Source organism: Megascapheus bottae, chromosome 1 (genome assembly GCF_031878675.1).
Source record: "Megascapheus bottae isolate mThoBot1 chromosome 1, mThoBot2.hap1, whole genome shotgun sequence".
In the NCBI taxonomy this organism is placed as follows: domain Eukaryota; kingdom Metazoa; phylum Chordata; class Mammalia; order Rodentia; family Geomyidae; genus Megascapheus; species Megascapheus bottae.
In genome coordinates, this window is record NC_143509.1 from 99086216 (window position 1) to 99110387 (window position 24172).

The following is a 24172-nucleotide window of genomic DNA, read 5'->3' on the forward strand; positions in this document are numbered from 1 at the left end:
TGTAGACACATAAAACATCCATCGAGCTATCCATTCATCCTTTCATCACTCATAAAATCTGATATATGATCTATGAAGAAGACCTTTGTCAAAGGGACAGTACAGTGTTGCCTTTACCAAGTTGAAGGAGGAGATGCCTGTGTAACTACATTAGGAGGCAGATATGGGTCAAAAAGAAAGCGAGAGATAAGAAGGGAAAGGTTGATAGTTCAGTGGAGAGAGAAATGCTTCTCTTATGGGCTCAGGATTGCAACAATCAAACCTCAAGCACCACATATTTGACAGAACAAGTATAACGACATGTTGGTGGTCACCAGCTCTTTATGAAGGGTTTCTGTGGCTGCCCAGTGGGGCACTGCACTGCCATCTCTCTGGAAAAGCCACCTCTGCCACAATGTGGATAAACATCACATGGTTGTAACTCATCAATTAGAAACCATGGTTTTCTTACTATATTAGAATATACTAACATGCTAACATTTAGTGCTGTGTGGGATTTTAAATCCCACATAAGCTAGCTATTTCTATAATTTCTCCATGTATTTGGTAATTGCTTTGTGCTCATTTTCACTAGAAATTTCACTGTGCACTGCTTTGACTTTCAGATGATTTATAAAATATTATTCCAGGGAGTCTAATCCTGACCCCTGGAGACCTTAAATGAGTAAGTTTCATTTGAGAAAATGCCTATTTGATTTCTAATTTCATATCAATATTCTATAGTAAAGCATCTTTCAATTCCATAGCAGTTAAATAAATAGATGCTTCTACTGGAATCAATGTTAAAGGGTCCTTGGACGTGAAAACTGTTCTATCTACTACCCACTTTTGCACACTTAATTGCTTATTCTCCATCTAAAGACATTTGTGATGTGCATTGTCCCTATCAGAAGGCTACTAACACTAATCTAAAGCTAACCTAGGCTCCAATAAAATAGTAGTTAAATGCAATATTTGGTTTGCTTCATATGTAACCATCACTAAGAATATTTGCTATTCGATAGGAATCTATTACAGAAGAAAATATCACCCTTGATGGATCTTCAGTATAAATAATGTGTTTGTGTCCTAGCTTTATTTATTATTGTTTATACATTGTAATGGATAAATGAGACACAATATATGTGAGCCAGTACTGGATGCTGTCCTTTAGCTTTTTCACTTAAGACTGGTATTCTGCCACTGAGGCACAGTCCCACTTCTGCATTTTTTTGGATTAATTGGAGATAAGAATCTCACAGACTTTCCTGCCCTGGCTGGATTTGAACCATGATACTCCGATTTCGACCACCTGAGTAGATAGGATTGTAGGCACGAGCCACAAGTGTCTGGCTGACAGATGACTTTCTACTCAAGGGGAAATATAGATTGGAATTTTTGCACTGATCACCTCTTCAAATCGATGAGAATTTCCCTTCATATTGGTGGTGTGCAAGCTTCACTACAGGCTTGGTGTTCCATGTGCAATATGTACAAGATGCTTGTCATCACTGTACGAAAGGAAATGTGCTTAAAACCAGTATATTCTAAATGACACCAAACTAGGCCCATCATGTGATCAACCCCCTGCAAGAAGGCAGCCTGTTATAAGACTTTATCCTCTTAGATCTAGCTCCGGAAGAATATTTCCTGCGTGCTGATATGTACAAAGAACAGAGATGGATGTGGGAATCTTTCATTCATTCCCTCAACTTCCTAACAGATATTCCCAGAATGCAACTTGTGACCTTGCATTGGCCAGTGCATATGATTATTCTCCTTGCTAATTTATCATCATACTGAGGATAGATTTTTTTCCACTCACTCAGGGTTGGAGACGAAGTAAGGGCCAAATTCCTGCAGTGCTTGCATCCTGACTGAGGTTGGGCAAGTCCTATAATATCACCTGGACCTGGGTCCAGTGTTGCAATACATGCAAAATATTTTACATGTAAATTTTATAGGATCACTCAGAACTAAGTTATTTTAACAAGCTGACACTTTCTCTTATAGTTCCCCAAACTTTAAATGTATTGATACAATAATTTTTAAAAATTGCATTCTTCTGTCTGTCCATTTCTAGAATCCTCCCATGAGTCCTAAATCTTAATGTAATTTACCGTGAGCACAGAGGTGGCCTTTCTTGAGCACTGGCAAACTCAGGTTAGAAGTTCTCTGTTGGACCCTATTCCCAAATGTCATCCTCAACCAGTAGAAAAGCGTTAGCCACAATTGCCCATATCACATGCAAGTTACCACCAAATCTATTATAGATCTCCAGGAAGAAATGCATTCTTTATATCACTGATGCTAAATCATGCCTAGGGAGGCGGGGCTATGAGAGTGTTTTGTAGTCCAGTGGCCTTTTCTTAATCTCAGTGATTCTAGGGTATCAGAGTCTTGGTCTGAATTTTCCTATGATTTGCCTTGTGTTTTCTCTTTGGCCATATAGTGCTACAGATCAAGCGTCAACCCACCTCAGTTTGATGAAATGCATTTGTGTTTCTGGAAAACCCAAGAACAAAGAGATGAACTCATTGATGTTATTTCTTGTTGATATGCCTGATGATTTTCTGTCGTCTTGATCATTGCACAAGCAGTTCTGCTGAGCCCCTGGGCTTTCTCAGGCAGAACAGAAAGCAGTCCTGCAACCCTGACTGACCTGGGCTGCCAATGAAGCCGAGTCCACATTACCTAAAGACATGCCCCAGGAACGCTTCTGAAACTAGGGTAAGCTTTGCATGAAACCTCACTTTCAAACTGAAACCATGAACTTTTTTTAAAGGTGGTTCAGTGTGGTTTTCTTTTCTTTTCTTTTTCTTTCTTTCTTTTTTTTTTTTTTTAACTCAAAACCAGGTGAAGCTTTGTGGTCTGTCCAAGTTTTGACTTAAAGATAGAGAGCGGGAGCTCAGTAAGTTTGGCTGGATGTTGTTCTACCTTTCATGTTCCATTTGGTTCTGGTTCCCAAAGCTGAAACGTGGAGTTCAAATGCAGGGCACAGAATGGATAAAATGAGATTGGCATGAAATCCAGTGCAGATGAACATAGGCTCAACTTTGTAAGGACTCCATCTCCTCGGACAAAGTCTGTTTCTTCTTTTTTCCCAGCACGCCTTTGAAAAAGGATATTTCTCATATTGGGACCTTTTTTTTTCCACTTAAGGAACAGAACTATTATCACAAAATGGCTGTCTTGTTCTTCTTTATTCTAATAGATCTAGATGTGAAAAATTTTAAGCAATAAACTGGCATTCTAGAGGCATGGATTTCTATATTTTAAGCACCTACTATGTGCTACATTATTTAAGCTTGTTAAATTCTCACAATGGACCATGATAGTTCACAGACAAACCAGATTTGCCAGGTACTGGTGGCTCACACCTATAATTCTAAGTACTCAAGAGGCTGATATTTGAGGTTTCAAGCCAGCCTAGGCAAGGGCATCTGTGAGACCTGAATAGGTCTGAACAACCAGCAAAAGCAGGACCTGGAGCTGTGGTGCCATCTTGAGTGAAAAGGCTAAGGACAGTATAATGCCTAGGCCTGGAATTCAAACCTGGACAGAAAAGTTCATGCTGATCTTATCTTCAATTAACCAGCAAAAAGCTAGACATAGAGATGTGGCTCAAGTGGTAGAACATCACCCCTTGGGTAGAAAAAATCAAGCAAGAGCAAAATGACAACCAACCAAAATGATGTACTTTATTTTTAAAAAAGAAAACAAAGGGCCGGAAGTTTGGCCTAGTGGTAGAGTGCTTGCCTAGCATGCACAAAGACCGGGGTTCGATTCCTCAGTACCACATACATAGAAAAAAAGCCAGAAGTGGTGCTGAGGCTCAAGTGGTAGAGCTCTAGCCTTGAGAAAGTCCAAGGACAGGGCTCAGGCCCTGAGCTCAAGCCCACGACTGGCAAAACAAAACAAAACAAAACAACAAAAAACCCTGAAAAAGTAGCAAGGGTCTATCTCTCTCCTAAAACCATATGGCCAGAAAGGCTAGAATTCACCCCTAAAGCCTATTTCAGTTGTCATTATAATGTAGATACCTGGTAATTGGGAAAGCTAGGTATTTGATGTGGATTGGGTTCCACAAAGCTTTACAGGATGCCACAACTCCCAGCCTGTGGGGATGTTTGTGAGGAGACCCAAATGCTCTCCCCATCTTCCATCTAACACAGTGCTCACATGGCCCACAGCTATGGAAGGATGTGACTCCTGGCCTGTTTACTTCATAGCTTCATTATGGGTCCATGAGGCAATGAAAATGTCTGGTGTCTTCATGGAAAAAGGAATGCTTCATGTCTATGAGCAATCTGTGAAAACATTCTTTCACAATGACTTAACTTTCCATTGATGAGGATAAAGGGGATTATTATTTTTTTTTGGTGAGTTTTTTAGAGTACTAAAACTGAAGTCACCCTAGTGAGGTAAAAGAATAAGAATTTTTTCTTACAACTGAAAAAAAGAAATCAACACTTCTTTCTTTTGGACCATTTTCAAGCATATAAGCAAAACTTAGTTTTGATTTTTGTTGTTGTTAAGGATCCTATTTTTAACAGAACAACAAGATTGTCATTGGGAGAACATTACTGGAATTTTTATTGTTGTTATTTGTTGGCCATAACCCACATATTTCTTAGTTGTATGCTTCTTGCTTAAAAGGTACTCACCTTTTCAATGTTTGCTGTTTATTTGGCATATTAGAGCAAGACAAGAAAGTTCCAGCATTTACAGATGACTTTAGAAGCTAATTAAGGAGCTAGTCCATGTTAATAACTTTTGGGTTGTTTTACTATTCAATTCTCTGCTTGAAGGTTTCTTTTCTCTGACAAGCAGGCCTGTTTTCTTAAGGCACATGATGCTGAAGGAATTTTAGGTCAGCATGGGATCTCCCTTTTCAGAGTCTCAAACACAGCACCTTCAACCATTCTAGACCAGCTAAGCTCTTTAAGGAGATAGACCACTGTGCTTTGAGGTAGGACTATGACTTCCAGGGCTCAGGAATGCTGCACGTATCCCAGCGTCTTAGTTCTGGAATGTTACCTGTGACCCACAGCCCATGGAATGAGACAAAGATTCTGGAGCTCCAAGATATTGCTTCAAGATATATGTTGTAAACCCTCTTGAGTCTTTAACAGAAATGTTTTCCTTTAACAATTGATTATTCTTTTTTATTTTAAATAGGTTTATAAGCTGTCAGAGGACAATGCCAAGAATTCTCCATAACTATTTTCATACAAGATTTATTAAACAGTGTATGTTATTAGAGGATAATGTGGGTATATATATATATATATATTTTTTTTTTGCCTTGGTGGTGAGGCCGATGGCTTCAATCAGACAGACCTTGACAAACATGTTTATATAGAATGATCAGAAGGGTGTTCAGACTATCTGCCTGGAGGTGGGTATATTGTGGCCATTCTGTGGCTGTTTTCCTCGTTGTACACACTGTATCTCTTGCTCAATAATTTGATTATCTTCCCTGAAGATGTATACAGTCACAAGGTACTTAACAATGGAACATATTCTGAGAAATGTGAAGTTGGGCAATGGCAATGCTATGTGGACATCACTGGTCTCTAAGATTCTATCATCTAATGAGAGCTCTCTTCACATAAGGAATCAGAAACTAATATATGCATTCTACTATCCACCAAAATGGTACCATCTGGTAAGTCTCTTCCATATCAATTTCTATATGTATTTGCTAGCACTCTAAAGATGTTTCTGGTAGGATAAAACTATCAACTTTGAAGAGTTGATCTACGAGCTTTCTCTTCCCTTGAAGGGTAGCATAAAAAGTCAGAAGTGCTGGTTTTGAAAAACATCTCTCTCAGCCCCAGGACCAGGTTATCTGGCCCCCAGCACTGCTTCTGCTCATACGTGGGCTGGAGCAAGCCAGTGGCTCTAGTGGGTTGATCACTCTATACTGCAGGCTATTGGAAGGATTAGTGAATTTGTGCATATAAAACACTTAGAAGTGTACTTGACTTCTAAGATCGTCATGAAAGTCTCCTATTATTACTTTGCTCTTAACTTCCTCACTGGGGGAATCTCCCTGAACCTTTGTAGGTCTCACTCATTTCCCATGGAAAATAGATTAAATTTTCTGAATTTGTCCATCTTGAAAATAGGGAATGAAAAAAAAATAAGTTAAAAATAACCATAAAAAGAAAACATCTAGGGAAAGTCACACCAAGAAGTGGACCATATAATTTATCTAGTAAACCAGGCCAATGGGCAAATGCCAAGCCAGAATAAGCAAGCCACAATACAGTAGGCAATTTCTTTTTGCCATACACAGATTGAAGATGGGGATTCTGCCTGTAAGATAGGAGGGGGTAGGGCCAATTACAAAGGTCATACTTACACAAGACCCACAGGAAGCAACAGTTTCCAAGTGTACCATGCTGTTAGGCTCCATGCTTGTTTCTCTTTTTTATTCCTGTCCCATGAACAGGACCAGGATCATGTGAGAAGGCTCAACATTAGGTGCCGGTAGCTGATGTCTGTAATCTAAGCTACCCAGAAGGCTGAGATAAAGAGGATTATAGTTCTAGGCCAGCTTGGGGGAAAACTTAGACAAATCCCTTTCCACCAGGAATGCGCGTCTGTCATTCCAGTTAGCAGGAGACAAAAGCCAGGAGACCATGGGTTCCAAGCAGGCTCATGTAATAAAGCCAGTGAGATTCAATCTTGGACCAGTAGAAGAAGCTGTGCATCATGGCTCATGTCTGTCATCCCAGCTACAGATGGAAATGTGAAACAGTAGGATCATAGTTCAGGTCTGGTCAGAAAGCAAGGCCTTATTTCAAAAAATAGCGCAGGAAAGGACTTAAAGGTATGGCCTGGTGGTAGAATTCCTGCCAAGCAAATTCTAGACTCTGAGTTCAAAATACAGTATTGCCAACAGAAGGAAAGGAAAGGAGGAAGAAAGGGACTTAGCTTAAAATTTACTAGCACAGATTTTAGGCCTGCCAGCTCTTTTTTCCTAACTAAGCCATCTCCATTATTCCAAGAAGACGTTTTCCCCATCATGGGTGGAAAGTTAAGTCTCCTCATAAGGAGGGTTTCCCTTCCAGAAACTCAAAATGAGAAGAAGTATCAGACAATGTGATTTTTGTGCCAGTGAGTTGCCTTTTCCAAAGATGTGAAAGGAATAATTTGTTTTTCATAGTTTATAGGTAGCAGATAAAACTTACATGGAAAAAAAAGACAAGGAGAAATGGAAAATAGGACATAGAACCTGGAATCGTAAGCTTAAAAAGCAATTTATTTTACTTCAGCTGTGCCCAGAAATAACTTGAGGTTTAACAAGTGAGTATTTCTACTGGAATCAGCTACAATTAGGTCATCAACTTAGAGAGGACGTAGGCGGAAATTTATACACCAACTCTGTCATTATAAAGGTACTTCATCAGCAGAACAGTCAGTTATGGACTGTTGACTTAAAATGATGGAGGAGCTATCAAAGGAGAAGATGAGGAGTTTGTGGAAGGGTCCCTCTTAAAATCAACAGTAGCTGAGGATGCAGCTTTAATGATATCCTTGGAGCTTAGTTTAACTGCTTCTTGCCTCCTATCCCAATCTGTTTGGAGAAAAAATAGTAGATACTTCCTCTTGTGGGGGGTCTGTTTTGATTCATGGAAACATAGGGCATGCATTTGATTCTCATGGTTGACAAAGTGACAAATCTGTGATTGCTAAGGATGACTGTGGCAAGGTAATATTATGCTGACTTCCTACTGACAAATTGGATGTGAAAACCTTTACTGGTATTACCCAAGCTTCCCTTTAAACGATAACAAAACAAGGAGCCTTAACACCAGAGTAGAGACCACATAGATGGACATGGTTTACCCAAGAATGGGCTTGTTTTCTAGAAGTGCTTACGAAAGTTTTAATTACTAGACACTCCCCATCACATTATTTACAGCTTGATTATTAACTAGATTTTACAAGTATTTGGTTCCATCTGATACAAGGAAATTCCAAAGAATGATATTTCCTGATTCCTTTGCAACTGAATTTTTTTTTTGTGGTGGTGTGGTGTTTGGACTCAGGTCTCTGCCCTTGTTAGACTTCCTTTGTAACTGAATTTTTTTTTTTTTGTGGTGGTGTGGTGTTTGGACTCAGGTCTCTGCACTTGTTAGATTTGCTTGGTTGGCATTCTACCATTGGAGTTGTGCCTCCAGCCCAGAGTTTGGCTGGTTTGGGGGGGAAATAGAGCCTTGCAAACTTTCCTGCCTTATCTCACTTCTAAGATTTCTGAGTAGCTAGGATTATAGGCATGAATCCTTGGTACCCCAACAATATTGGCCCATTTTTATTTTATGTTATTATAGTAGATTTGACTTGGTAACTAATTTGATCCATTTGAATGGATCCTTTACATCTTCTGAACTACCCACTGGTGACCTTTCTTTCCTTTCTGATCTCCTTTCACCACGAACATGACTTTAGGTGTCATAGTGGCTGTGTCTGTTTTCTTGACCAAAATTAACTGGTTCTAAGACCTGGGCTCTTTGCTTTTGCGGCTGTAGCCCCATGAGTGAAGTGAGGTGTTTTCTCTCTTTTATAGAGAGGGCTGATACTCAGACCAAAGCCTGAGGGTGTGGTCTTGGGGCAGCTGTAAAGGTGAGCAGAAGTATCTAATGCCACTTAGCTAGACGTAGGTCTCAGCACATGCCGGCATGGAAGACAGCCCTGTCCCGGAGATGCTTCATTGTACCCCTGGGAAAATATATGTTGGTTTACTACCTTCATTTCCATATCCCAAACATAATAATGCTACCTCCTCAGTCATTGTGACTAAACAGCTATGCCCACTCTTCAAATAGCCTTCTTTCTTGTCATATCTTAGGTATAGAAGAGTCTTCTAGGAACACTTTTAAGTCGACTAGAACTAACATTTTCAATTATGCCAGTATCACCCTTTTGCTTAGTTTCTCTACTCAAAGTTGGTACTCTACCACTCGAACCACCCCTCCACTCTGGCTTCCATTGGTTAAGAGCCTCATAGGCTGGCTTTCCTGCCGAGACTGGCTTCAAATCTCAATCCTCAGGTCTCAGCTTCCTGAGAAGCTAGGTTGACTGGCATGAGCCACTGGCGCCCAACAGAGCTATCATTTTTATGACATGCTAGGGTCAGTTCCTGCTTCACTTGTGGGGTCAGATGTATGGAGTGCTGGGGGAGAAAGGGAGAGAGGGAAACTAGGAAACTCTAGTTCCATCGAAAGGACTTTTGCCCAAGGCTGGTGCTCTATTCCTTGAGCCACACCTCCACTTCTGGCTTTTTTTTTTCTGATTGACTGGAGACAAGAGTCTTACGGACTTTTCTGCCTGGGATGTTTTTTTAGCCATAATCCTCAGATCTCAGCCTCGTGAGGAGTGAGGATTATAGATGTGAGCTACTAGTGCCCAGCTCCTTCTTTATTTTTTAATTAATATAGGAAAGTCAGTCAGAAACATAAGCCAACACCAAGATGACATCAGAGAGAGCTCTGGAGCCAAGTTGTCCCCTGAGCTGTATCACAAATTGAGCTTCAGGAATATTTCAGGCACCCTCGTTCTTGTCCTCCACGGCTCTTTTCCCCAACCACAGGTATATGGCAGGTTGTGAAGAGATAGGGCATCAAGCATCAATGCAAGACCATTGGGTAGAATTTGGGGAAGGTGATTGGACACCCCAAATCTTTCCCCTTTGGATCTGTATTATTTTCACGTGTGGCTTGCAGACAGCGACACAAGCCCTGGTGGCTGTGTAAATCCCCATAGTCCTCATGGCTTAAGAGGTGCTAAGCTATAGCAAAGTGACTAACACATTCCTTCTAGAAACAATCATCATTATTGTTCCAATACTCGGAATAGATTTTAACCAACAGGAGTCAATATAAAGATCAGCGTCAATATACGAGTTCAGCTAATCTTACTCATTAATACTAAAACAACTACCAATAATTGCAGAGGAGGTTCTAGCATCAAGGACAGCAGTAACTAATGCCTGGAGGGGAGTAAAGCAACGGCTTCACTCCCTGCAGCGTCTCCTAATACTCTTGTTAAGCAGATCCTCAGTAGGTGACTTCTTTTGGAAATGAAGCCTTTGCAGACTTAATAAGGATAAGGTGACACTAATAAGGATTAGGCAGACACTAATTCAATGGTCAATGTCTCCACGAGAAGAGAAAGAGACACAGAGACATGCAGAGAGACCGTGGGAAGAAAGAGGCAGAGACTGCAAGGATGGAGAATTGCCAGAAGAAACCAGACAGCATCCTTCCCCGATAGACAACATGCCTCTGTTTTGGAAGGATGCACTGTAGAACTGAAGATGAATTTTGGTTGTGTTCAGCCACCCCATGGTGGCAATGTGTTAAGGTGGTGGTAAGGAGGCCTGAGCACTCTGCTCTTCCTGGCCAGCTGGGAAGCTCTTCTGGGGACACCTGCCCTCTCATCCCTGGAGCCACTCACATGATTCAAAGGCTCCAGCAGCCTCCCTCACCACAAGCTGCCAAGGTAAGTGTATTTCTTCAGTTCTCTCCTTGTCATTACCGACATTCTGACTTACATCTCTAATCCTTTGAACTTCCACCTATGGTTGAGCTCCTCTGCTGGTTTCTGAACTCCCCACTGTGTGGTTTTCACATCAGACAGTCAGGCTTTGTCCTGTGAATCACTGCTGAAAGATTCAATTAAATCTTGCTGCTCTGGCCCTGTGGCCAGGGCTTCTGTAAGTGAAGGAGAACAGGAGCATTTTTGCTAGTTGCTGAGGAAAGCCAGACCTAGGAGGAGTGCGAGGTATTGACATGGAGGGAGCAGGGAGGAGCAGCGGAGAGCTCTGGGACTGGGGGCTGGGGATGGTGGTGATGAATGCAGTCACCAGAGGGCCCAGACTCTCTGTGCAGAGGCATTTATTGATTCCTGACTTAGGAAGGTAGGGCCCCCGAAGAGAAAGTGGGGGGCTTTGCCGAGTCACTCAGCAGGGGCCCGGAGTCAAGGCCCAGGAGACACATGGAGCCACCTTCTTCTTTTCACTTAGGAACGAGAAAGAATCCCAAAGGTGAGTCTGCTCAGGATCTTTGTGACTAGAAGGCTTCCTTTGAAGTCTGACATCACTAAGAAAATTCTCATAAAACCATAGGGCAGGGTGAGGGAGAGAAGAGGAGAGAGAGGGAAAGAGAGAGGGGGGGGGAGAGGGGGAAAGGGGGAGAGAGGGAGAGAGAGAGAGGGAGAGGGAGAGAGAGAGAGAGAGAGAGAGAGAGAGAGAGAGAGAGAGAGAGAGAGAGAGAGAGAGAGAGGGGGGGGGGTGTCTTGGTAAGGAACGTATGAGAAAGGCTTCAGGAAGGAGTCTGCAGAAACAGCAATCCTGCAAAGGCCATGACACTCAGAGAAAAGAGGTTAGAAAAGAGAAAAGGAAAGACAACAAACAAATAAGCAAAGACATGATCTCACCAGACCCCTGCTGCCTTTGTGGGTGGATTTCCTCCTTGGGGAAGAGTGAGTGTCCTGTGATGCTGTAGGGTTCAGGCTGAGGAATGGCTCTACTGAAAGGACTCGGGTGGCCTGAAGTCACAGGGCCCTTGGTTTTGAGTACGTGTCTGTACAATGGGATGATTTCTGGCAAGTTTCTCTCCCCTTGTAGGGTTTTGTGCTCTTGGAGGGGCTACGGTGTAAGAATTTGCTCTGCAAGACTCTAGCAAGATGTTTAGAAACAGACATCTTTAGAACACAAGGATGGGTCCTTGAATCTGGGCTTGGAAGTCCTTAGGTCCCACTGACGTGTATGTGACAGGTAGTGGAGAAGTCCACCTAGCCTGAAACTCTGCTCTGGGTTGCGGCATCATTTTTTACACTGGCATATGTCCCAGCTCCTCTTCCTTCTGCCAGGCGTGTCCTTCCTGTCTCAGGCCTTCAGGTCCTGTGGAGGTGCCACTTGGACGTTGCAGCCTTCGTTGAGAACTCTAGTTGTCACTGTGACATCTGCCTCCTGTTCCAGTTGGTTCCTCCAGACTGTAGAGTTGATGCAGTAGAAGCATCTGGATGTGGCAGTTGTTGATAACACCGGCTGAATGTGACAACAGTGGTGGATTCTGAACATGGTTGAGGCAGCATTGAGCATAGACCCCTCTCTATACCCGAAGACACCCCCCAGAACCCAATGGGTATGGAGATAATGCCAACAGACCTTTGCCACACACCATTTTATTTAGAGCAACCTCATTAGTTTATACTAAGGAGTACATGTCTGATAGCTCCATGCTTCCTGAGGTAACCGCCTTCTCAGCTCGGAGCTGAAGACCCAAGGCTGTTCTCGATGTTTTGCTGAGGAGGAAAGCACCTTCAGAGGATGGGGCTTTTTCATTTGTCTGAAGTGGCCCTCCCGCAGCTGTCTAGGATGATATGCTCCTGATCAGCACAAGCTCTCTCCCTCTAGTCTTCCTGGGAAGTTCACAGCCCATTTTAAAACGGATCAAGTTCATCTGCAGCAGCTTCTGGAGAAACTGGAAGGCTGTGGAGCCCATGGTATAAGAGACACACCCCTGCCCTGTGAAGGTTGCAATCCCTAAGGGGTCTGAGGGGAGAGGGAGTGTCTGAGAAGGCCAGGTTTGCTTCCACAGTTCCCCGGGACTCCCTGGACCTCAGTGGACATGTCTGTCTCCTGGGAAGAAATATGCCGTGAGGACCGAGTTATTCAACCTCTCTTTGCTTCCTCAGTCTCTTCATCAGTTGGGGTTGCTCAGAGGTGGGAGGGAGGACGAGATGCAGTGATGTCCATTCAGCATACACACAGCTAAGTGGGAATGACAGGCTCTGACAAGGAGAGATAGTTCGGGAGTCAGTCCATTTTTCATCACTAGAAGAAAGTATCAGAGGCAGGTTCCTTTTTAAAGAAAGATCCATTTGGGGTTCATAGTTCTGGAAGTCTGGACGCCATCTAGGGATGGCTTTTCCTGCTAACCGAATCACGAAGGAACTCGGAGCATCCCATGGCAAGGGACAGACAGTGCATGCATGTCCGCTGATCACCAGCGTTCAATCACGAGGCTCCACCCTGAGAGCTATGTCTAATCTTCATTACTTTCTGAAATGGTCTAAGTTTTTACAGAATGAGGCCCAGAAATGAACAGAAATCAGTGTTAGGCTCTGAAGGTAGACTACATAGAACTCCTGGCCACTGACCATCTCTGTTCTTCTGGGTAACAAGGTGGATCATGGATCATGTCATCAAGACAGGTGAGTATTTCACAGAGTGTTACAGCAATGAAGGGAAAGAAAATCCTTCTTAAAAGTCAAATGAATGGTGAAGTCTCTTGCCCATACGGTGGTCATATAGTCACATACCAACCATCCTGCATTGCCAGCTAGCTCAGACTCAGCCAGTCCCTGAGCTGGCCTGGCTGGGGTTGCAGAACTGTCCAACTTGTGGCCAGAGGGATCTTTCCAAGTCCAGTTTCTCCATCTCAAGGTCAGCAATAAAAAGGATGACTGTGCAGGCAGCCTTCCCAGACCTGGGTGGGAAGGAGGGCAGAGACTCCCCAGGGCTGGGTCCCCAGGCAGAGCTGGCAAGGCCGGTCCACAGTTCCCCGAAAGGACCACACTCTTTGTCCTGCCTGGAAGAGCTTTTGGGGCCTTGGGGAAACACTGGGAGATCTGCCTGATGCTGGCTGGCTGGCTGGCTGGCTGTCTGGCTTGTAAGATAGATGTCTGTTTTAAGAAAGACACACAGTCAATCCCAGGAGCTTTTAAAACTTGCAGGAGGAAGAGCAGTCTAACTTTTTAGATCCAGCACTTAGGTCTTAATGGTATCACAAGGGAACATGGAGATAAGTGACTTAGCAATAAGATAGGATAAAGTAAAAGATAGATTGCATTAGTGATGGGGGTCATAGAAACCCATTGTTTTGAAAGGTGAGTAACTTCTAAAAGATGCACAATTTTGAAGATCAACAAACTGTCCCAGGGGCTCTTCTGCCTGTTGCTTTCCACTCAAGTTCATCTGAAGATGTTACTTCTAACGGGGGCAGCAGGGAGAGGGAGCTGTGAGTCTGCATTCTGGTTCCAGGGATGTCAGGAAGAAAATTGGAGAGGGCTGGACCGACTTCACTGGTCTGATTTCTTCCCCATTACCCACTGAAAGTACCTGGAAGGATTTTTCTTAAAAGCTGTTTGTTTTTTCCTCTCCTTCGGTTTCAGCAAACATCTTAGTATTTCCCAAATGACTAGAACCCTGGAGCATTGCCTCAAAGCTCTATTAGCCCAGGTGACTTTCTCAGAGAACAGGGAAAAATAAAATAAGGTTGTGACTTCCCATGCTGATTTCCTGTCATAATAATGATTGGAGCATTAAAGGGTACCAGAGAAGCCAGCAGGAGTAAGGCTTTCTTAACAACTGCCATGCAATTTTTTTGGGGGGGAGGGAGGATCATGGGGCTTGAACTCTGGGCCTGGGCGCTGTCCCTAAGCTCTTCAGCTCAAGGCTACTGCCCTACCCTTGAGCCAAGTCCCACTTCCGATTTTCTAGTACTTGGGCTGGCTGTGGACCTTGATCCTCAGATCTCAGCCTCCTGAGTAGCTAGGATTACAGGTGTGAGCCTCTGCGCCCAAACTGCCATTCAATTTTATGCCATTTTTTTTAAAGTTTAAAGTAATCTTTGAAGAGATTTTATAAGTTAGAGAAAGGCAAGATGGCAACTATAATTGAAATGATCTTTCTTTCACCTTTGAAGGACTGTAAAGTTTAAGCTCATCTGCCCCGACAGAGACTTTTAGACTTGTCGTCCAACTGGCCAGTAGATACAAGCTGACTTAAGAAAATAGGAATTAACTTCCAGCCTAAATATTGACTGGACACCAATGTTTTCATACATGCTCAGAGACCTCAGACAAATTCTGGGGTGGTGAGTTTGGTTTCCTGACTGGAATTGTAACTTGTAGCTCCAGACAAGCTGTGGACGGGGTGAGAAGGGCGGAGCATGAGTCAGCTCTGTACTGGCACCATGGCCTCGGGGCCTCAGCAACTGGAGTCAACAGTGCTCTCAGGGTGAGCTCTGCAGTGCTGGGTGAAACAAGAGGCAAGGCTGGCTGGAATCATGACTGTGGGCCAAGGAGGCTCCCACCTCAGAAAGCCCGAATATCCCATGGCCCCTCCACCCTTCCCAGCAGACTTTCGGTAATTCTTGCTCTGACCACAAAGGGTGGGACTTAATGATCTGGGAATTAACTTCTTATTGGTTTTGGGAAACTAAAAATGATAGCATGAGTAATGCAGCTAACTCATCTCTCTCTTTAAAAATTTTTTTTTTCCGAATTAAAAAAGGTGTTATAACTCCATGATGTGCATGGAATAAAGATTTTACTTTCTGGAAGCTGATTTCTGATTTAGATGCTAAATTTACTTATCCTTAATTGACACTGGGTTTGGGAAGAGACCGCTGCAAGCCACTGACCATTGAGCTTCTCTTGTTGTCACTTTACTGTGGTTTGCAGTATACACATAGGAATTTAGGCATGTGTGTATGTAAGTGTGTCTTCCATATAGATTTAGTTTCTTATATCTAACATTCCTACTCTTTAAAGTAGCCTCATATCACATCCAAGACTCACTGGCTTCTCAGAATTTGGAACACAAGGAATGATTTGAAACAGGTGTGTCCTCTAGTCCCTTAAGAGAACGGAACTTGCTCTCTGTCTGCCCTTAGGTATGGAGGATAATGGAATCTCATGTTTGGAGTGACTGTGATTCTGGCAATGTAGTCTTCCTACCTCATTAGGTAGGAATTATCCCAAGAAAGGGCTGCCCCAAGCATTTAGGTGCCAGGCCCGTGGAAGCAGATGTGAGTCCAGCTGTGTAGCTCAGAGGCGATGGATTTGCTTGGGGAAATGGGAGGGTATCAGTGGAGGTGATGGAGAGAAGCCTGAGATGGGTATAGAAATAGCAACAGGAAAAGAGCGAGAGGTGATCTGTGAGTGGCTGGAGACCTCTGATCGCCTCTGGGAGACAAAGTTGCAGACATCTCCTCCCACAGTGCTAGCCATCTTGTGTCTGACCCTTGGTGGCTGTTTCTCAAGCCCCATGAATGTGTTTGCAAAGTCAGCCCACGAGCTGCTGGGGGTGGTTAGGAAGGCGAGAGGAGGGCAGAAACTTTGACCTAAAAAGCAGAGTTCCTGGAATAATGTTGACACTTCTCAAATAACAGCTATTTGAAAAAGAAGCCCAAACCCTTTCCTCACTCTCTGTCCTCTACCCTACATCAGTCCATCCCGGATCTCTCACTGAAACTGTCAGTGAGTGGAAGAAATGTGAGTTCCACAGAGAAACTTGTCACAGTCTCTCTGTGAATGATCTAGAGTTTGGGTGTCTCTGCAATGCAACTTGCCTTTAGAATTTATTTTCTTCACAACACAAAGCCAGGGGGTTAGAAATAACACCCCCACCCCACCCATCCACCCCCCACACAAACACGACACATGTACATGCATGCATTCACACTGGGCTATGCACACATATATACAAACACACAAATAATGGTCTTCCCCTTAATTAAATAATCAAAAAACATAGGAAGCGTCTGTCAAGTGCTGGTGGTTCATGCTTGTAATCCTAGCTCCTCAGGAGGCTGAGATCTAAGCTTCTGGCCCAGGCAGAAAAGTCTGGTGCTCTTATTTCCAATAAGCCAGTAAAAAGCTAGAAATAGCTGTGAATCAAGTGGTGAAACACAAGCCTTGAACGGAAAGGCTAAGTAAGAGCATTGAGGCCTTAGTTTCAGTGCCAACACCCTTGTGCACCTGTACACGTATGCGTGCGCGCGTGCGCACGCGCGCGCACGCACACACACACACACACACACACACACACGCACAGACTAGATCTTGAGCAATAAGACATAGATTCTATCACACTACCGTAAAAATTCAGAAACATTGCTACACTTTTCATAGATTTAACTTTCAAGATGAAAAAGTACTTTGCAACTTACGGTTTTTCTAGAACAGAACAACCAAAAACACTTTTCCCCCTTCAGCTAGAAATTTCTTTGGGAGAAGAAAATGACAAACATGTATGTTTCCACAATGAGAAACATTCTCATGGCTTCCCAGATAGCTTGTTATTACACGATAGGTTTAAATTGCATTCATTTCATTCAGATATGAGTGAAATCTTTAAATAAGCACTAGGAATAGCCACATTTTAACATCCCAACAAAGAAGAAACATCGGGTGGCAGTTAACAGAAAGATTATTTCTGAGTATTAGACCCCTACCCGACAGAACTAATTTAATTTCAAACTGGGTGCCTCAATCTCACAATTTAAAATAAAACAGGCTGTTTCTTCCTGCAATGAGATAGGGCAGCTCCGTGGCTGTGAGTAGGGCTCTTCCTGACCTTGAGTCTAAAGAGCCAGCCAACATCAAAGGGAGCAGTCGAGATGGTGTGTGGAACCCCAGAGTCAAAGGAAGAGGGGGGCATCCATTCTTTGCCAAGAGGAACTGCTGAAATTGAGATGAGGTCGCCCCCAACCCTGGTGACATTCTTGATCATCCACTTCAGTCGATCATAGACTCACTTATTGTCTAGCCTTCAAAGAGAAGGGTTTATAGCACGGAGTAGCTCCCAGGCCCCAGAGCTATTTCTTTTTTTACTTCTATCTTAAATTCCTCATGCTGATATTCAAATCTTCTTTCTCCTTGCTGTGCTGATGGGAGGGAGCTGCCAGGTACAAATGTCTCCTTGCAGACTTCCTATGATGGCTGGTAGAATCTCAGACCAGTCCATATCCTCCCACATCGTGGTCTTCCTGCCTCAGGTGGCCCTTTCTGTGCATTTGGGAAGCCAGGTGGCAAGGACTTTCTACAAGACATGGTGGCATCATTGAGGCTGACCTCACTCATGGCTCAAGAGAGTGGAATGAGGAATGCTCTAAATTTCTCCCCTCTTTATCTCCTGCTCCACTGCTACTGCTTTGGTGATCGTGCATGGCTGTCTGCCACTTGGGATTTATGCTTTGGGGGCCAACACTACATCTCCACGCTATCGTTTCTCTTTTACATTTTGCAACCATCAGGAAAAGGGTTGAACCCTTTGGTATGAATATCTGTGCTGCCCTGATTTCCTCTTTAGAAAATAATTTGGGGAAGCTAGAAGGGTTGAGAGGAACGATGGAGAGAAGGAAGAGGTTTAGGAAAAGGGATCTGAGGGAGTTCCATCGAGATCAACACCATCCTGTCCTGTGGCTTCCTCAGAAATGACACATGGTGTCCGGAGACTACCGTGTGTCTTGTAGAGATAACAGTGGCCGTTCCTGGAGACCCTGGCTTCCTCCCTCCGTCCCTCCCTCCCTCTTCCATCCTTGTCTTCCTCCTCTCTTTGGCTTTGGGCACCCCAAGCCTCACCTTTGCAGAGTGAAGAGGAGATGGAGAGCCTAGTCTTTGTCTCAGCTTTCCAATTCCATTCTTTTTCTTTCACATCAAAACTGTCCACCACCGACCCTCTTACCACAACCATGCAACATGGCTCTTTGAAGGAATCAACCTCGGTTCCCTCGCTCTCCTACCAATGGGGCACTTGGTACATGTGACTCCGGGAAGGCCTGCCATGGTAAACGTGAGTCTGGTCTGAGGTTGAATTAGTGAGTTGCGGTGGCTGTCAGCATCAGGAGCCCTGGTTTCAGCCTTGAGGGTGAGCAGGGTACAAACAGCTGGGCAGAGTGGCCCTTTATCTCCTGCCAGCTGGACCTGGAGATACAGCTTGGAGGCTGGAACGATCTGGCTGCTCTTGGCAGAGCTTTCCTAAACAACTCTGGTGGCTGTGGCTCCGGGCCTGGCCCAGAATAACACATTGTTAGCATATGTTAACAGGCTGCCTTTTCTCCAAAGATCACAAAATGCATTCCACTTAGTGACTGTTGAGCAAGTCTTACTATCTGTGTTTTATGAGCAACAAAACCAAGACACAGAGAGGACGTGAAAGGCCCTGCTTCTGAGTAGGGCTGAATTAGGGACGGGCCCGGGGACCAGTGCTTTCCCAAGACTGTGGCATTTCTTACCAGCCCTTCCTCAAACTTTCCAAATTCCTTCCAGAATGGTCTCTCTGGCTGGCAGATCTCAGGGTCTGGTGGGAGTTAAAAGGAACACATGTGTTCTGAACTCTCTGGAAGAGAGAGTAACATTAAACGCACACACGCACACACACACACACACACACACACACACACACACACACACACGCATGCACACACAACGTCTGGTATTGAGCATGTGAGGGTACAGATGAAAGAGGGTGGCTTTTCCAGAACCAGGGTTTGTGGCCACACATGGTTAGAAATCCACCCCACACAAAACATATGAAAATCAAAAATGAGTCAAGGCTGGCTCCCTCTTTTCTCTCCCTTCAGTGTACGACCATGCAGATTCTACTCTTCCTCATTTCAAAGAAAGGGGCCATCGTGGCACACTAATCTTCCGAAGTAGCTCACCCACTGATACTGTTCACCAGAAAGAAGAACTGTGGACTGGAGCAAAGGGAAAATTTCCAGATGTGTTCGGTTGGCTCTCTCCAGGCTGAGCTTCACCCGTGTTGGGTAAAGCAGGACACATTCTTAGTCAAGATCTTGGAGTCATATGAGAGGAGCACTAATGCACATGAGTCTTTCATTGCAATCCAAATGAAAGCAAGTGATTTCCAAGGTTTGGAGTGATCAACAGAAGGCAAAACTCTCAAAAAGGACAAATCATTCACTCAGAACCATGGTAACTCCTAGAAAGGAGACATGAGCCTGCTTGAGGTTTCCAAGCGGACAGTGAAGAGGGGGACCACATCGATCTCATCAGGAATGTTTCAAACCCCATCAGCAAACCCTTACCCCATACTTGCTGCATGCAAGGTTCTGTAAAAGCCCAGAGATATTTATTTTATGTATACTCCCATAGTTTAATGCTTCACATTCTTTGTAATCATATTGGAAAAAAAACACAAATAAACAAATAGCAGACTACTCTCCTTGTCTGGAAATTCTTACAACTCTCTCCCACGTCATTGCCTTTTAATGTGGACTCCTACATTGAGTTCTGTTCTAGGAGAGATGGGACGGGTCTCCTTCCATGCATACCAGGGAACAGTTACTTACCAGCTACTTGCTGGCTACTTTCCTAGCCACTTCTTCAAGCATGAGGCTGAGCTGAGGTCAGGGGACTGAGCAGACTCTTGCCTTTCCTACCCAACCTCTTTCTCCCACCCAGTCTTTCTCTCCCACCATCCTCTCTGGCAGCTGCAGCTTCCAGTAAAGCATTTGACTCTTCCACACCTGTTTTCTTTCACTTATAGCCTCCCATCCAACCTGTTGTCAACTGATACTATTTTCCTTCAATCTTTTTTTTCCCCTTGTATTATCTTCAAGTAGTTGTCCAAAGGGGTTTCCGTTCAATATGTCGTTTATGAGTACCCATCAATGAAAAGACCCATCAATGAAAAGACAACTCAGGTTCCTAAACTGGAAGACTTAATAGTGTTTAGATGATGGGGGTACTGAAAGTAATCTACACATTGAATGCTGTCCTTATTAAAATCCTCCAACAATGAGACCTTTCCCGAGAACTGGGCTTATGCCTAGGTAGTGGTGACATGGCCAGGCACAGTAATTTAGTAAATCATCAGTAAATTAGGACCCATTCATGGTACCTCCCCTCAGCAGATGGTGAAGAAAACTGAAATCAGCCAACACACATCTGCTCCTGGGGCAAAAATCAAGCTGGAGATACAGAGAAGATGGGGATCTGGTCCTGAATGAAAATAGCAGTTGGTGGTGTCCAATCTAAAACACCACTACCTCAATCACACATTTTCCATCACAAGACCAAAGGAATTGAAAGAGCAGTAGAAGCACTACCATTTGAGGCATTTGAGCCATTCCTGGCCTATAATGAAAAGGATAATTTATATAGCGACAGCAACAACAGAATGTGTCACAACTGGCTTGCAATTTGTTGTCCCTCTACCTATCTGGTATGCATTTGTGCCACATACCCACATAGTTCCTTGTCTTAAGTCACATGTTACCTGTCATCTCTCCTACCACCCTTCCACTCTCAGACACACCTTATTTATCTGGTTTTTCTACATTGTTTAAATTCATTTGCCCATACTATATGTTTTGCTTGTTAATTTATTTTTATTATTTTTAGATCTTGTTTGGTGTGTGGCAGCTTGGGAATTTGAACTCAGGACCTGAGTGCCATCCCTTAGGTTTTGTTCACTCAAGTCTGGTGTTTTATCACTTGAGCCACAGAAATAGCTCTGGAGTTTTGCTGGTTAACTGGAAATAAGAGTCTGTGAGACTTTTTTTGCCTGGTCTAGCTTTGACCTTCAATTTTCAGAGATCAGCTTTCTTGGCAGTTAGGATCATGGGTGTGAGCCACTGACACCTGACTTGACTTACTTCCTTCAACAGAAATCTCATATCATCATGATCTTCATTCATGACTCTCTGCCTAGCAAGTAGAATGTGTCAGCCACACAGTAGGCACTCAAGATAAAATCTTATTAAATGCAGATCTGAGCATGAACACATACGAGAAAAATAAACGTATCCAGAGCTATTGTTTTTTGCAATCAAGTGGCTACCAAAGACATTTCCATTTATACTTTAGAATTTAGCATCATGGAGAAACATACTGGTGCAGGATCAGTATGATTTCATTGTATCCTTAAAGAAGTGGTGAGTTCATATGTTTCCCCCTGTTTGGAAAGCAAGTCCATGTTGGGCTGTTTTCAGAATATCGACTCTCCTTCCAGTGTGCTGGTGTCTGAATCACCATGCATGTGGAATCACTTCCCAATCTGAAAAAGTCATCAAGGTATCTGAATCCATCTCAGCCCTCCGTGGCAGAGGACCCAGGATCACAGGATGAGCAGAGAGACAGTTATGGCTGTGTGGGCTGCTAGGAGTTGGCTTTGGATGGCTGCGAGCATGCCAATCTCCATAGGAAAGGAACAAGCAGACAGCTGGCAGGGAGATCACGGGTCATCTCCCTGTGAGTGAATAAGGAGAACCAGCAGTAATGGGAGGCTCTCGCAGTGAGAAATTTGGTCCATTGTAGACGCGACTATGTCCAAACAAATGTTCACTTTTGTACTTAACTGATGATTTCCACTTTGATGATGATGAGCGAACAAGAAGGGGAAAAGCTGTTACCAAATGACTCACTCCTGTCTTATTTTATAAATGGACCTTGGAAACATGTTCCCAAATTACATCAGTAATCTCCTAAAGCCAGGATGTCTCCAGAAGAGCATCATAAAGCCCCAGTTTTATCATGAGGGTCAACACCTTGAGATATCAGGGCCAATTCTTGCATCTACTCTCAGGGGACAGCAGTTGCCTGAAGAAAGAGGAGCCTTCCACCTTCTGTGAGGTCAGAAAGAAGTTTTCTAGCCTCACATGGAATGGCTAAGGTTCCTGAATGAGGGCCATGATCCAGTCCGTTGGAAAAGTCTCTATATATGTTGGAGATGTCCCCTCCTGTCCCCAAACACATTCTTTGGGTAGAACACAAGAATTAGCCTTCCAGTTTTGTGCTTATCTATTGATGCAATTGTAACTTCATAATTCCATATGCATTCTGCAATCCCACCTATACGATTTCTTTAAAGTAGAAAACCTTTTGTATTATCATTTCTTGTTGAGAAAAGCAAGAAGTAGAAGGCTGTGATGACTGATTTTTTTGGCCAGTCCTGGAGCTTGAACTCAGGGCCTGAGCACTGTCCTTGAGCTTTCTCAAGGCTAGAGCTCTACCACTTGAGCCACCGCACCATTTCTGGCTTTTTTCTATGTATGTGGTACCGAGGAATCGAACCCCAGTCTTCATACATGCTAGGTAGGCACTCTATCACTAAGCCAAATTCCCAGCCCTGTGATAACTGAATTTAAGGTAAAGCTTGTTCTAAGAAGGAACAATGTGGAAACAGAGAAGTGGATGCTTACCCTGAGCTGTGAGCCACTATCACTGAAAAGTACTGCTGCAGCGGGGATTAAAACTGGTTCCAGCAGCAGTGGTGACACCCTATAGGATGGAAATGTTTCTGATGGTGCCAGAATTGTGCTGTGTCAAATAATTCTAGAAAATAAGAGGCTCAGAAAATAGGACTGGGACCTTCTTTTTGCATGGAGGGAATGGCTAGTCTCTGTCCATCTACAATAGTGGTTTTCACTGCGGTATCTGAGCCACAGACCTGAGTCTTAACAGCTCATCTCAAAGGACCCTGAGAGAAATACCTCCACCTTTGTGCTCCATGGAAGAGTGGGGAAGATTCAGAGATCCTTCTACTGGAGAGCAAGAACACGGACCTTGCTCTTATCACCTGGTCCACTGTTGAATATTCATCATTTCGTTGTCCCAGATGGACCTGGGACAAGTGGGCACTCCTTTGAGTCCAGTCTACTGCACCTGTGCTGAGGTGCAGTATGAGATGGGGCTGGCGCTCTGGAAAAATGGAAACACTGGAACTCCCAGCTTGTGAAGGAAGCTGCTTGATACCTAAGCCCCTGTTGATTGTGTCCCATAAAGGTGACTGGCTTGTGCTCCTAGCTGGCACTCAGTCCCCTTGGGCACAAACCATACCTCTAAGAGCAGAATGGTTCTTCAGTTCCTATCATAGCTCCCTCACCCAGAGACTTTGCTTTCATTCTATCTAAGATGGTCCTGGCAAATTTATACTTACAATCTTAATATCTGCACCTCAGTGTTTGAAAATTATTCCACTCATCTTTTCCCACCTGTGGAAGAAAACAGCAGAATTCTTGCTACCACTGGATTGGATTTTTATTGACCTGCATGGAGTTCTTCAGAAATTACACGCTCTATAACAATTCTATTTCTTCCCTGTACCAACATGTTCACCCTATCCAGCAGAATGATGGAAAAGCAGGAGAGACCAAGATCGACAGATGGATAGCAGAATATACGTGTCATTTGTCCCCTGTCCTACAGAACACCAGTAGAGCTGAGTGTCTCATGTTCTGAGAAACTGCCTCTTTTGTCCTCAAAAGCATGATATTTTAAACACCAGTCTTGAGTCATATCAGACTAGGCAGACACCTTCCCCTATTCTCTATTAATTTCATTAATCTACTCTAAGAAACTCCACATGATATATTCTCCATCTATTTTAAGCCTAGGAATTCCCAGTATCCCAGACAGA

The 24172-nt window shown here is 43.8% G+C and overlaps 1 protein-coding gene across 3 annotated transcripts in view; it reads right to left on the reverse strand.

The window, feature by feature from the left end:
• Runx1 (RUNX family transcription factor 1) overlaps window positions 1-24172 on the reverse strand; it is a 221612-nt gene that overhangs the window by 165781 nt on the left and 31659 nt on the right. The window lies entirely within an intron of this gene.